This window comes from Sinocyclocheilus grahami, unplaced genomic scaffold, assembly GCF_001515645.1.
Source record: "Sinocyclocheilus grahami isolate Dianchi unplaced genomic scaffold, SAMN03320097.WGS_v1.1 scaffold126.1, whole genome shotgun sequence".
In the NCBI taxonomy this organism is placed as follows: Eukaryota; Metazoa; Chordata; class Actinopteri; order Cypriniformes; family Cyprinidae; genus Sinocyclocheilus; species Sinocyclocheilus grahami.
In genome coordinates, this window is record NW_015505305.1 from 880,394 (window position 1) to 892,857 (window position 12,464).

Here is a 12,464-nt window from a genome sequence, read left to right on the forward strand (position 1 = left end):
GTGTGGGTTTCCTAATCAAGTCCAATCAGTATAATCAAACACAGCTGGACTCAAATGAAGGTGTAGAACCATTTCAAGGATGATCAGAAGAAATGGACAGCACCTGAGTTAAATATATGAGTGTCACAGCAAAGGGTCTGAATACTTAGGACCATGTGATATTTCAGTTTTTCTTTTTTAATAAATCTGCAAAAATGTCAACAATTCTGTGTTTTTCTGCCAATATGGGGTGCTGTGTGTACATTAATGAGGAAAAAAACCTAACTTAAACGATTTTAGCAAATGGCTGCAATATAACAAAGAGTGAAAAATTTAAGGGGGTCTGAATACTTTCCGTACCCACTGTATATTTTTTTAAATGTATACCAGATTCATGGCAGCTGTTTCGTTTTGAGTTTATATCCCGACCGCTATATAGCAGTCTTCTTACCTCTGAACTTAAACAGTGAACAACGTGCGTGTTCCGCTCCTGCAAGGTTTGTCCAGTCCCGCCCGCTCCCGCAAACATTCTAATATTACATATATTTTTCACGTATCAGGGAGTCGCTATCAATGGGGAGTATTTAAATCTATTTTGAATGAGCGCTCGTGCTGTTCACTTTCACTTTCGATTTCGCGATCACGCGCACTCTGTGTACAGGGAGCGCATCTTAAGATATAAGAAAAAAATGGCATGGTGGCACTGACAAATATTTTTAGCTCAAGTTTCCTTTTTTAACACTAACAGTTAGGTTGAGAGTAGGGGTATAAGAAAATATCGATACAGAAGTATCACGATATTTTGTTTGGCGATACTGTATCGATTCTCAAAAACGCAATATCAATATATATTTTTTAAATGTATACCAGATACATGGCAGCTGTTTCGTTTTGAGTTTATATCCCGACCGCTATATACCAGTCTTCTTACCTCTGAACTTAAACAGTGACAACGTGTGTGTTCCGCTACTGCAAGGTTTGTCCAGTCCCGCCCGCTCCCGCAAACATTTCACTTTTGATTTCGCGATCATGCGCACTCTGTGTAAAGGGAGCGCATCTTACGATATAAGATATTTGTCAATGAGCTCCGGATCTGTTGAGTAGCAAATCCTCCACAATGGTCTTGTAGGTCATCCCTCCTCTCGACCCATGATCAGTCAAATCTGACTCCTGCAAGCACTTAATTGTTCCCCCTTTACTTGTACTGCACAAAAAGTGGTTCAATTGCGTTGAATGTTACAGGGACATATTAATGCAAATGCAGATCCCACTGTGTTCTGGTTAAAATATTATACATATATATATATATATATATATACATAATAACAGTTTTCCTAAAATTACATCCTATTCTCCTATTCCTAAAATAAGAAATATTCCAATATATCGTCTTGCTAACAGTATCGCAATATATCGTAACATATCGTATTGCAACCCCTGTATTGTGATACATATCGTATCGCCAGATTCTTGCAGATACACAGCCACACCACTCAACAGACATTTCATTTCTGAACTTCCGCTATATGTACAATAATCGACATAATAAAACGCTTATCTGTTTTAGATAAACTGAACACTCTTTTAGCACCACTCACTGGACATTTCACTGAAAGTGTTGCGTAATATTTCCTGGTTTGGAAATAGCTTACTTCTACAATGAAAAAGACTTCAGACAGAATGAAACTGAAAAAAACAACATGGTTTCAAAATTATTAAATAAGTAAACAAACATTTAAATAGTATAATAAATATACAGATATTTCTAGTAGGCTTAATTATACTGATGCAGATGAAGCTCAATTATAAAGTGAGCTGGGCAGCGTATCAGACACATGTCAAACATGGAGCTGTTTGATACGCTGAGATATTTTAACGTCTAATTAAGCTCATTAACAGCTGATTAGCGATTAATTTGCCTGTGGCAAAATAGGGCCTCCCATCATTTGGCCGACTTGAGTTAGCTGGCAAGGGAATAGGGTGTCCAGAGCTTAACAGGCCTGCTTTTGTCCACACTGACAAGCAACATGAGGGGGCCAATGCTGTTTTATTAATTAGTCCCTTTGAAAGTTGAGCCATGTGTGGCTACACACATTACCACATTTGTGAGGCTGCTCTACGCATACACACTTCTCCATCTCCTTCACTCTCTCTTTATTTCTCTACAAATGACTGAGAGCTGGTGGCCAATCGTTACAGATGAGCCATTCTTTCATAGCATGACCTTTGTGAGTCTGCTTATTTCAAGCACCGCCCCTGCAATGCCTACATCTACCAGGCTTTCACTTTTAATTAAACGCAAATGAGAACGTTTGCTTTGATGAAAATGAGAAAAAACTTAGGTCATGCTCGTTCGTTATTTTCAACATGTAAATAAATAGCTTTGTTTTGCAATTGGTGCAAAATGTTGATGCAGCAAACCCGAGGCAAAGATGCTTTTGTTTTTGTCACGACTTAACTTTGTTTATTTGCCAAAAAACAATGATACTATCACATATGTGAGATTACGTTATGACAAGACATGGGCGGGGAGCATTCGGCAGCAGACGAGCTTGGGATTACACGCTAATGTTAAATCTACATATGGTACAAGCAAAAATCAGCTTTGATGGGTCGGTAAATCCAAACTAATAAAGATTATTTCTAAGCTGATGAGAAATTAATACTGAATGTGAGGCTGGATTCAAATCGATGCTTAGTTTGGCTCACGAAATGAACTAAAAATACGTTCTGTCCTCGTTTTTTTAACTAATTCCAGTGCATGATTAAAAACAACTGAAGAGAAACAACAAAGACAGACTGAACAAAACGAGTTATTGTAAATTACATTGTTTCAGCGGTTTCATATTTTTCCTATTACAATTATGAATCAGTGCAATCCATCACAAATACCGTCGTGGTAATATCACAGTGATTCTCAGGGTCATTTAAAGACTTGTCTGGACCTACATTCACTGATCTCTCACATCCGCAGTTGCTCAAGACCTGGGGAATCTCCTAATTGACTTCTCACTGAACAAATAATTAGATGAGTTAAGTCATTAAGAGTATAAGATGAAGTGCTACCATGGAGATCTCAAGGTGACTGAAGACTGTATCTCAGCGTTGGATACCGACTCGTCCTTCCGGACATGCAAACCTCTTTCTCTTCTGTTTTTCTCGGTCTATAAATGCAATGGAGTCAGATCTGATAATCAATCCTGTTTGATCCACAGTAAACATCACAATAACACATTCAGAAAAGTATGTCAGCGGGCATTATTTTCATAATGGCTTGCAGAATAAAAGTAACATGTTAAATCAGTCAGCTAAAGCTGCGGTCTGTCCGACTGAAACAAGACAAAACAAGCATAAAAGTCAGACAGCACAATCAGACAAAATATGGTTCAAATGTAAAAAAAAAAAAAAGACAAGACAAGACAAGAAAGAAAGTGCAATCTCCCAAACAGCACTACAGTAATATATAGCGTGACCTCAGAGGAGGTAGGAATATCAGTGCTAGATATTGCAATGCTGAGAAGTCGCCCTGGGATGAAGCCATAGGTGGGAAATTGACTCAGAGGGCAGCACACCTGCTGTTCATGTGAAGTCCAAAGCCTCTTTGCTCAAGTACCAACTGGCCCAGATCAGATCAACAACAGCAGGACAGCCAGAGCGGGGGATATATCCTGATGAAAGATTCACCTCATCATTTGTAAGGTGGAACTAGTCAAATCCTGGGTGTTCTCATCAACACTAGAAAGAAACGTGTTGTTTAGAGCGGCGCTTCTCAACTGTTTTTGCTTCAGGACATAGATTTTACATTGGACATCAAGTGGCCCCCAAACACAGTACCAGAATTGTTTATCATACAAGAGTAAACAAAAATGTCAAGCAACATGTTCATGTGAGGTTCTGCCTTATTTCTTGCTTCTGCCCAGTGACAGATGAATTTGCACAAGGTACTACAATTTGTATCATACACAAGTAATTTAAAATTAAACACTCAAATGTATTAATATTCCAAAACAGCATAGAGTCTGATCAGATGATTATGCATGATTAGTGATGCAACAATATTAAAATTTTCAATAAATATTTTAATGCTATGGCCAATACTAAAATTCTATTTTAAACTTATTTAGTCTAAATAAATAAAAACCAAAACACTAAAAACTAAAACGTGATTGTTTTAAATGCTGCATGTCAATTTAGTCATCACATTATAACATACGAAAAAATTGAAATGCTATGAGATTTGGCAAATATAATATTTGAAATTGTTATTAAATACATGTTGGCATGTCAAAATTGTGAAAATTAACATGAATATTCCAGTATCAACTGATACAATACAATATAAATATATATTAACATTCTAAAACAGCATAGAGTCTGACTAGATGCAAGACCTTTGATGTCAACAAAAACACAGATAAATGCATGATTAGGAATGCAACAATATTAAAGTTTCCAATAAGTATTGTAAATTAATATTATGGCCAATGACGATACCCAATATAAAAATTATATTTTAAAATACACATTATATTTACACATTATATTTAAAATTTTGTCTAAATGTAGGCATCACAACACTATAATGTACAAACCTGATATGTAAAGATTTGCTAAAGATTACATTTAAGAGTGTAACTAAATTATTAGTGTTTTTAAAGCTTATCATTAGAAGTCAGAATAATAACCTGTATGTAAAAACAGGAAAAAGGAACATGCACAGGTAAATGTCCAAAATCGACTGATACAGTAAATTAAAAAAGCTAATATCATCGATAACTATAGTTTATATTATAGCATTATTATATTATGAACCCCTATGCATGATAATATAGTTAACTGCTTTCTATTATCTGCATTTAGCACAGCTTTTTCCTGCTGACAGAACAAACTTTTTTTTTTTTTGCTGTGTGACAGCAGTTGAGAACCACTGGTTAAAAATATATCTGTGCATTAGATATAATTTCTCAGAACGAGTGAAAAGGCTTCATTCGGTCTAATTTGGCCCATTTAGTCAATGTTCCCACTTCACAAGAGCTAAAAGTCAGGACCAAACTAGTAATCTACATCATTCTGTGCTGTAGTGGAAACTGAAATTATCATTTATATATAACACACACCACAATAGATTGTTGGCCATGTGAAAAATCATGAGTATTCAATCACACAGAGACTATAAATCATTGATACAGTCAATCTTGCACTCTCTTTTGCAACCACATCTGGCAAAGACACACAATGGACTTCAAACTTCAGTTCAAGCAAAATGGTGATGGGTGAAATTCAAAAAGCCGTAATACTGTAGAAGCTTAGATTCCACCAGTTATACAGGCAGAAAATGGTGAGAAAGTGCTGCTTTGAATTTGTACATTGCCAGGCTGAGGAATCCAAACCCCACGACACAGAGATGACTGAAACAGATTTAATTAATTTTATCTGTCATTAGTGCTCGCTTGAATAATACATTAATACTCACATAGATGTGGGAACTGCGCAAACATAGACAGCAATCTAATTAAATATCAATGAAAGAAAGTTTCTGCCCATCGATATCACACACAAGGCTTGTGCATTAAATATGTTTAGTGTTGATGGTGATCATGGCACAATTCAACCACAATCATAGCTTGTGGGTCATTAATAACAAGTCATTCATGAAAACTGACTGAATGAGTAAAGAATAAATCGATCTTTGTTTTACTAAACTCTTTACTCGGGTCTCACTTGCAGATTCAGTTATAATCTGATACGAAGCTAAATTATTAATATTTTAAAACAGTATAGAGTCTGATTAGACGCAAGACCTTTGACGTTAACAAAAACACTAATAAAAGCATGATTAGGGATGCAACAAAATTAACATTTCCAATAATTATTTTAATGTTATGGCCAATGAAGATAAATGCCCAATATTAAAACTCTATTTTAGAAATTAAAATGCCGTTTTTGTCCAAATTTTAAAAAAAATCTATAATTTTAAATGTTACATGTGAATTTAGAATCACAACATTATAAATGTTGTGTAAAAAAATTGATATTTTGAGATTTGAAATTGCTTTAATGCATTAATACTCACACAGATGTGGGAATAGTGCAAACATAGACAGCTGTCTGATTAAATATCTATAAAAGAAAGTTTCTGCCCATCGATATCACACACAAGGCTCGTGCATTAAATATGTTTAGTGTTTATGGTGATCATGGCACAATTCAACCACAATCATAACTTGTGACTCATTAAAAACAAGTCATTCATGAAAATTGACTGAATAAATAAAGAATAAATCAATCTTTATTTTACTAAACTTTTTACTCAGGACTCACTTGCAGATTCAGTTATAATCTGAAATGAAGCAAAATTATTACTATTCTAAAACAGCACAAAGCCTGATTTATTTTGTACATACAAAAAACCCCACAAAAAAAACTAATTTAAATGTTTGAATTTAGGCATCACAACATTATATTGTACATTATGAAAAACTGATATTTTGAGATTTGAAACGCTTGAATAATACATTAATACTCGCATAGATATGAGAATTGTGCACGACAAACAGCTGCCTAACTAAATATCTAAAGTATGAAATAAAGTTTCTGCCCATCGATATTTAGCGCTGATGATCACAGCACATTTAAAACTTGCAGCTTATTAAAAACAAGCCATTCATGAAAAAAAGTCATGAAAACTAACCAAATGGGTAAAGAATAAATCAATTTTTATTTTACTAGACTCTCTATACACAAGTCTCACTCGCAGATTTAGTCACGATCTGATACGAGGCTTTACTTTGTGTGCCCTGTTTGGATAGCTGAGCCCGAACGAGGAGCAGAAACAAACAATGAACAACCATAATCTGGGGCTTGAATCGCAGGTCACCGGGGGGCTGCTTGCGCTGCCTCCCAGTAAGTGTTGTGATGTCAGCTCCTTTACACACTCGCCATCCATCTTACTGAAGCAATGGAGTCCACTGCGAAAAAAGAGAGAGGGAGAGAAAAACAATGGCTGAACGTATGTTTAGGAAAATAAATGAAATCTAAGGGTAAAGTACTCCTCCCCAGATGCGAAATTTTTGACACCGAAATGGGAAACAAATGACGTAGGGGCCCCGCTAGGCCACAGCAAGACAGCTGGGAGAACAAATGTCCTCTGATCTAAATGCCCTCTGGTTTTAAGTGTCTAACCTACGAGCATTACGCCAGGGCCAGCTAGCTGCTGGAGAAAGGCTAACGCAAGCCATTATGCTCTTCTGCTCTTTACCTGCGCAATAGAGACAAGAGAGAGAAGACAATGGAGCTCATCTTCTGCTATCCACAGAGCACCTGAAGCAGAGCATGTCTTATTCCTCGCCCGAGGCCTTCCACCCCGTACAGGCTCGGATCACACCAAACAGTTCATCTTTAAAGCACGTCGCATGGAGACGCCGCAGTCATACTGATACCCAGGCTAAAGGTGTGAGGCTCTAGCATGCCTTTCTATCCCAGCATGCAAAGCTCAGAAAGATACAGGCTCTTAGATGAATACCCAGCAGCTACCTACGTTATAAATAATGTCTGAGACCCATATAAATACATTGTTAATACATTTACATATCTGAAAACAGGGGTTTTCTGAAACAAATCGACAAAATAAAATGCAATTACATCCACAATTTTTTCCCCTAACATTTTATAAACCCTAATGTCTATTTTAAATTATTCAACCTAAAAAAAGCTTATTTTGGTAAATAGTTTTCCTAACCACTATTTAAAGTGTCTAATTCTACAGACATTTTCGTTAAACCTAAAACACAATGCAAAATACATGTAACTCAGATGTAAAAAAAATAAATACAGATTCCTTCATATTAATACACTACGTTGTGCCCCATCTTTACAGTTTTTTGGAGTGCAACCTAAAAAAAATAAAAAAATATTTGTGCTACTTTTGGTAAATATTTTTCCCTAAACCCTTAACCCTAACTATTAAGCCACTACTAAAAGCATCTCATTTAAATTATTCAACCTGAAAAGAAAAAAAAAAATTACAAAAACAAAGACTCCATTCAAACTCCAATTAAACTTCGTTTTGTAGATAATTCCACATTTTGTGTCCTATTTTTGGTAAACATTTTTTTTTCATTTTCTTACTACCCTTAAACACTAAATATTTAACCATTAATTAAAGCACCCATTTTAAATAATTAATTCCAGGCTTATTTGTGCTATATGCTTTTAGTAAATAATAATTTCTGAATATAATTTGAGATATTTAACAGTAAAGTATGAAAATTATCCTCTGTAAATATGAATAAAACAGCATTCCAAATATAACCAACAGCAATGACCTCACATATATATTTGCATATTAAATTCCGTTTGATCATCATTCTTACATCTGTTTGCATATCAAATTGTGATTGGTCTTTCTTGCATCTACCATCTGTAGCTGCCTTTACACTATAAAGTTGGTGTAATGTGTGATGATTTTTGCCCGACAGGAAATAAAAGGCCTAAATAAAAAACCTAAGCCTCCTCAAGCTTTAACGCTCTACTTTTGCTGCCATACAAGCACTGTTATGAATCTAGTTATGAATAAACATCTTGAATTGAATAATACAGTGACTTGCATTGATTCTAAAGGTAGTTAGAAGCAGTGCAGCACTGTTCATTGTGTTCTATCATTTCAAAACTCTTTGATTCCGCCTCTGCCTCTTGAATCATTTCCTCTCAGTTCTGTCTCTGGCCTCCTAGTCTTCAAAACAGTCTCCTCTCCCACAACCATCATAAATTAAAGACCAGCACTGGTCTTCACAGCAGCTCATGTAATTAAGCATGTCTTCTTCACACTTCTCCTACAAGGCTCCTCTTTGTTCTCCAACAGAGCATCTAAGCTTCGCTTTTAGTCATGAGCCATCTAAATGGGAGTGAATCTTATCCTTCATAAATGCTATGACAAGCTCACCTTATTTTAACTATGTAAGATATGATAATATGAACCCTCTGTCAAAGGAGCATCATGCGGTTGCAGTTGTACGGAGTTTCATTTAGGATTTTTTCTCTTCTAGCCACTTCTTGTGCATAACACTACTCATAAATCAGATTTTTTTTGTTTCACACAAACAAAATATCACTTCAAGGAGGATTTTCAAGAATAAAAATAGAAATGTTGTGTTAGTGCACTACCAGTGTTTTCAGGATAAGGAAAAACTTAAATATGATTTCTCAATGACGGAGGAAACATAGCAGACTAAAAAAATGGCTAAGACTAAAAATATTATTTGTAAAGTATACCAATAAAATACACTGATAATAACAATAATAATAATAATAATACCACAAAAGTGTGATTTTTTGTAAACAAAACTTTACATATAATTAAAAATATTTAAAAAGTGTAACTGTCTGAATATTTAACTTTTTCCCCCTCTTTCCCTAATCTGTTATATATGGGGTAGTCCTGTTTTATTTAATAATCTGAGCTATTTGTGACCCTGGACCACAAAACCAGTCTAAGGTGTCAAGTTTTCAAAATAAATAAATAAGATTTATTGAATAAATAAGCTTTCCATTGATGTACGGTTTGTTAGGATAGGACAATATTTGGCCGAGATACAACTATTTGAAAACCTGGAATCTGAGGGTGCAAAAAAATCAAAATATTGAGAAAGTCGCCTTTAAAGTTGTCCAAATGAAGTTCTTAGCAATGCATATTACTAATCAAAAATTAAGTTTTGATATATTTACGGTATGAAATTTACAAAATATCTTCATGGAACATGATCTTTACTTAATATCCTAATGATTTTTGGCATTAAAAAAAATCTATAATTTTGACCCATACAATGTTTTTTTGGCTATTGCTAAAAATATACCCCAGTGACTTAAGACTGGTTTTGTGGTCCAGGGTCACATTTGTGTTTTGTTTTTTGTTTCTTTTGGGCGAAGTCTTGTTATTTTTGTATTACAGTGAAAATTCAATAAAAATAATTATAAAAAAAATAAAAAATAAAATGTTGCAAAAAAAATGGTAGGGCAAGTGAAAATATCAGCAAGGCGACTCAAAAAAACTCGACCACTGAGCCTGCAGAAAAAAAAAATGCATACATTTATAAGGAAACACTGAACTTGTGATTTAAAAAATTAAATAATACATTAACCATATTTATACAAGGTATGTGTGATCTGTTGTTCTGTCTGGATTTGCTGCATTGCATTCTGAAAGTCATTGTCTTGTTAAAGGCTGGCCCTAAAGCACTTCTAATTTCCACGGTCTACCTATGCCTCCTATTGGCCTGTTTCATTCAGTCACCCTACACTGCATGCTGAGCGCAATCTAAAAGAGCAGAAAGACAGCGAGAAACAGAGGTGGTTGAGGGTGGGGGCAAGAGGAGGGAGATGAGGTTAAGAGAGAAAGAGAGAAAGAATGATATCTTATGAATGTTGACCACTGTCTCCTTACATAAATCTGCACATTAAGTACAATAAATGAGGCTTTTGCCGTTGAGGCTTGGCGAATGGAGTCTGATTCAGTAATGTCATTTAAAAGCATTCACATCAGAGGAGATGGCGGACCCAGATTAGGGAGCCCCAGTTATCATCAGGCTTGGTGTGTCACACACAGTCCAGTGAATGATAGCTCCCAAACACAGCAAAACATGAGACAAGTCACACTTAGGTTTTAAATTACCCTCACATCAGCGTTCATCTATTTGAAACTGAAATTTCTACATGCCTTACGATTAAAAGAAACAAAAACAGATGCAAAACTGTTCACTATTAAATATATATTACACAATATGCATGAATAAACATGGATACATAAGTGTTAACAGTACTAAGTGGGGAAATGGCTCTAAGCTTGATTAGAGAGAAAAAAAACTGACCCTTCAACTGAATTTAATCCTAATCTTGATTTTAAACTTTGTGTTACTTCTACTGATCCCTTTCATACTGATGAAATAAACACAGTATTTTGTCAATCCATTTGTATTGTGAAGTCTGTCCCTGTTTATTGTCACTTTGATAACAGAATAAACCAAAAAAACAAATAACAATAAATACAAAATCATAAAAAATATATATAGAAATGAATATATAGAAATTAATATATAATAATATACAAATATGTAATTAATATTACAAAAAAGCACAACTGTTTTCAACCTGATAATAAGAAAATAAATCAAATCAGCATATTAGGATTATTTTTGAAGGATCATGTGGCACTGAAGACTGAAGTAATGACTGCTGACAATTCAGCTTTACCATCACAATTACATTTTAAAATACATTAAAATAGAAAACGTGTATATTAAATAATATAATATCTTCAAATATTACTGAATTTCGATCATGCAGCCTTGCTGGGCATTAGAGACTTCTTTCAAAACCATTAAATAAAATCTTACCAACCAAATTTTGAATTGTAGAAAAATGTTTTAAACAGCTTTATTTTTAAAACAGTTGTGATGCTAATTCTGTTTGTATCTAATATTATTTTGTTAATATATACACCTGAAATGTATGTACTGGCTTCATAAAAAAAATTTTTTTTTTTAAAAGCATGGTCATACAAGCCACATTTTGTTTAAATATAAATAAAAAAGTGAGGCAGTAACTCTTAAAAGAAAAAGACAGCTATTAGCTCTTTTAATTTTATTTAATTTTAATTCTAAAATCAGGTAAGGTTCTGATCATTTTCCACACTGATGACAGGAACCAGACTTTCAGCTTTTATTATATGCTTTTATTCAACCCAAAAGCTCCAGATGGAATATGTGCATTTTATGTAGTAAAAGATACAAGACTATTCTAAGCTTCATATATGACCTGTGAGGACACTACATCAGTGTGAAATCACTAAACGCACGTGCATTCAGCATTAGGGCCAAAACACCATGCATTAGTATAGTAATAAATATTGATGCACGCTAAGAATGACAGCATAAATGTGTGGAATCAGAGGGATTAGAATGTTTGAAGAAATGAAGCATGTAATGACGCTAGATTCACCTCCATTATTTTCAGCCTGCCACAATTCCTCCATTACTTCACTTAAGAGACCACATCAAAGATGCAGCTGACGCCTTTGAAGCATGTATCGGAAACTCTCAATGGCCCCATTTTACAAAGCTTGACTCCGGGATCCCACCAAGTTCCAAGAAGCATATGACCCTCCCATTAGGCAGAATACAAAAAAAAGGGTCAGGCACCATTTTTGCATTTACAATGCAAGAAACTTTTTTGAAATTCCCACACAAACCCCCGCACATTTCCATTGATAATGAGTAAAGCGTTTGTGACTCTTTTGCATGGGCGATAATTAATGTCCCTCTTTTCAAAGGTGGTTCATTTTAAATACTCATGTCTGCTAAATCCCTCTTTCTGCACTGAACTGCTCCTTTTTTCCCCAGTAATCCTGCTATTGTTGAACCTGAACAGAAGGTGAGAGCCAACGAAGCACTAAAGCGGCAAGAGACAAAAAAAAAATTGGGGAATCAGAGTCA